Source organism: Lytechinus variegatus, chromosome 13 (assembly GCF_018143015.1).
Source record: "Lytechinus variegatus isolate NC3 chromosome 13, Lvar_3.0, whole genome shotgun sequence".
Lineage (NCBI taxonomy): Eukaryota > Metazoa > Echinodermata > Echinoidea > Temnopleuroida > Toxopneustidae > Lytechinus > Lytechinus variegatus.
The window spans coordinates 9,576,890-9,580,435 of record NC_054752.1 but is presented as its reverse complement, the minus strand read 5'-3'; positions in this window follow the sequence as shown (position 1 = coordinate 9,580,435).

Genomic DNA, 3,546 nt, shown 5'->3' with positions numbered 1-3,546 from the left:
ACGGCCGCCATAGAGCAGATGTGACCGAGGTATAAGTACAAGCAGGACTAGATGCATCATTAGATGTAAATTTATATAGAGTATATGTATATACCTTTTTAAATAAAAAATAGAACAATGAGTGCCTGTCTGTGATTGGACGAAAGTGCTGGCTCCTTTTTGCCTTTGGCAAAGGTGGAGCAAAGTCCATGGCTTGACTGGGTTTTCGGTTCCCCTGGATATTTACATGTATAGGTGGGGCTAACTCGCCATATAACCCCACCTGTTGTAATGGGTCAAAGGGGTAGTTCACCCTCATGAATAAATATTGCAGAAAAACAATTTAAAAAATATTGCCAAAGGTTTGAGAAAAATCAAGCAAAGAATAATAAGTTATATATCAATGCACAAATCATTTCACAACAATTCCTTTAAAGAAAACAAAAATAAGTCTTTACAAACCACTAAAAAAATGAATTATATACATTTTATATTACATAACATTTGGGGGAAGCTGCTCTTTTATGATGTCACCAATCCAAAACTTACAATTCTAATAATAACTTTTCATATCTTCAATTGATTTTCCCCAACCCTTCACCAATATTTTTTTAATTTTTTTTTGCTATTTTTACAATGAAATTTTCTTCAGGGTGAACTTCCCTTTAATAGAAAATTTTGCTTATTAGAAAAAGGTATTGCACCTTATGCATAGGCCTGTTTTATGGAAATCCAATGAGTATTTGGAGCTGGGTCTAAAAAGTTCAACTAATATAAAAAAAGGTTGTTTTTTTTTCGAAAAAAATGTTTTCATCTTTTGATTGTTAATTGATCACATCAATTCTTCCTAACCTTCATATTGTCAAAGGTTGAACATGGACAGATGGTTGGTTCAAATTTAGGAAATGTTATTGTTCAAGGTCGAAGCTCATATTCTTAGTCATAAATTTTGTTTCTGGCACAAATTCCCTTTACCATTTAAAATGAGGAAAAGTAGGTCCTATAAAGATATCTGTAGGATGTACTTCAAATATTGCTAAATGAATGTGGCGTTTAAAGATAAAGGAAAGTAGTTGCAGTGAACACTGATTTCTCGAGAAAGTCTGTAAAACCAGGCTTAATCGTCACTTTATCATCGAGGGTCTAGATCTGGTACAGTTACGTAGACTGAACTTTGTGAAATCTTGAAATCTACGCTAAAAAATGTTAACACTGAAAATCACCAACGCACATAAGCGCACGTGGGACAGTGTATTATTATTGCTTTGAATGTCGGCCCGACGCTTGACCCAAATCCTGTGCTTATTTGCTAATTTCTCAGCAATTACACAATTTTTTCCAGAATCCTTTGGCACATATATTTTATTTATTCAAAAAGACACTTTGGTGGTCATTTCATTGGATTCTGTACGAACTCATTTTGAAATCGTTACCACAACTGGAATTTATCTTTAAACTTCATAAACATGAAAAAGTGTTAATTTATTGAGCATTATTTTGCGAGAGGACTTCAGTATGTACTCTGATATTATACATGATTTTCTCCTTTTTTGAAGAAACAAACTTGTTTAGGGTTTATTATTAGAGAGATGCAGTAATTTATATTCTCCAGAATGAAATGTCATTCGTTGTTAGACCAACAAAAGGTGTGTTCAAAGTTGATTTTCAAATTTGAATAGCAACATGAATCATTGTTCAATATGCAATTACAAAACGCAGATATAATTATAAACTTAGTGTTTTGAATGCCCCCAGTTCCCGGTCGTAAAAGTGAACGTCTTTCAGATCTCGATTTAGAGGAACATGTAAATGACAAATAAAGGTATGTCTTGAAACACAAATCAGCTCAGATTTAGCAACCCTCAGTATTGCGAATGTAACGAAATGTCACACTGAAACTGAACATTACTATGTTTTGCTCTCGCAGGGGACGCTACGCTGATAAATTTAAAGACAATAGACGAACGATCGGCTTCAAATTTTCGATCCTGAATGGTGCATTGGCCGCTGATCGTGTTTGCGTTCTGTTTTTTAAATTGCATTTTTAAAATGATGGTAGAGTGTCCGCCTCATGAACGGGAGACCGTGGGTTCGATCTCCAGTCGAGTCATACCTAAGACTTATAAGAATGGGACCTTTTGCCTTCTTGTCAGGTGCTCAAATTTATTGGAATGGAGAAGGGTTCAGGGTCTGCTGAGAGAAGGGTTCATGAGAACTGAAGTTGCTACTCTTGGTAAATAATTTTTTTTTCAAATTACTATTTATTCACGTTGCTGTTTCGATTTGAAAATCGACGTAGAACACACCCTACAGTTCTTTGCATATGAGGGGTCGTTAACCTTCACATTGGAAAATGGTCTTTCCATCAAAGTGCAGGTTTGCTGACCTTGTACTGATAAACATAGTGACGCCAATGAAGGTTTATCGTAGAAGATGATGTTTAAGCTTTCATTGTACTGACGACAGGCCTTTCCTTCATGCCTGATTCCTGCTTACGTGGGTAGGTGCCCAAGCCTTTCAAGTAGATGATCAGTCGCGCTATGTTCTCCCTGAAAATCATGTGGTCATTCCGGTGTCAAATGTTCGCCCTTTCTCCGGCGGGACATCGATCATCGGTCCCTCGCGGAGGTGAGGACTAATTGTGCGGTCGATGTGGTGGGGCACAGTGTTTGCAGTTGCAATTACGAGCAATCGGTCCAAATTCAAATTTAATTGTTCGTTAGTTTAAGCAATCTCTGGTAGGCTGTCAAGGGCCAGCTGGTCTTCTACTTTGGGAACCATATTTGGAAACTTTGTGGTTGCAGGCTTGAAAGTCAAGGGTACATTGGCAGGATTGTTGCCTGGATTGTACCAGCAAAGGTCAAGGCTTTTTTGACATTGAGCTTGCAGTCATTGGCCTTTTCCAATTTTCATTGAAAATTAAACCTGTATTATTTAATATAAATAGAAAAAACAAGCCTCATTAGGAAAGTGTGCACTTTAGGAAATTCTGAATGAAGATAAAAATGGCATTGAATTTTCTCGGTTATGATCAAGTATATACATATTGCCAACATTGTAAGTAACATAGGCCTATATCTATTTGAACTGCTCCTTATTTTTGATGTGTTCAAAAGCATCAAGAATTTTCCCACAAAGTTATTTTCAATCACATATGTGCCTTAAAGTGATATGAAATTATTCTTAGATATCTACATTTTTCATTGAAAAAGTAGATAGTACCAAAGAATTTGATTCTTTCTTTGATTGCCGTCATCATTTGTATAATCGGCTCACTTTTGTAGATTATTATTATTGTTATTATCATATTGAATATAACCTCAATGTAGTTTTGAGATTCATTATTCATCATGTCCCAATCCACATGAGGGTGAATGATGTCATGTCCAATAAAAAGCATGGTCATAGTCAGAATGTATGTTACAATATTTGTCCCCTTCCTTCTCCATTCATTCTTCTAAACTGGAATTGTAACACGAAAAACGAACTCCCTCCCCCTCCCTCCCCCCTCCCCCTCCACTTCTCCCTCCCCTTCTCCCCCTTCCCCCCCTTCCCCCTCCCCTTCCC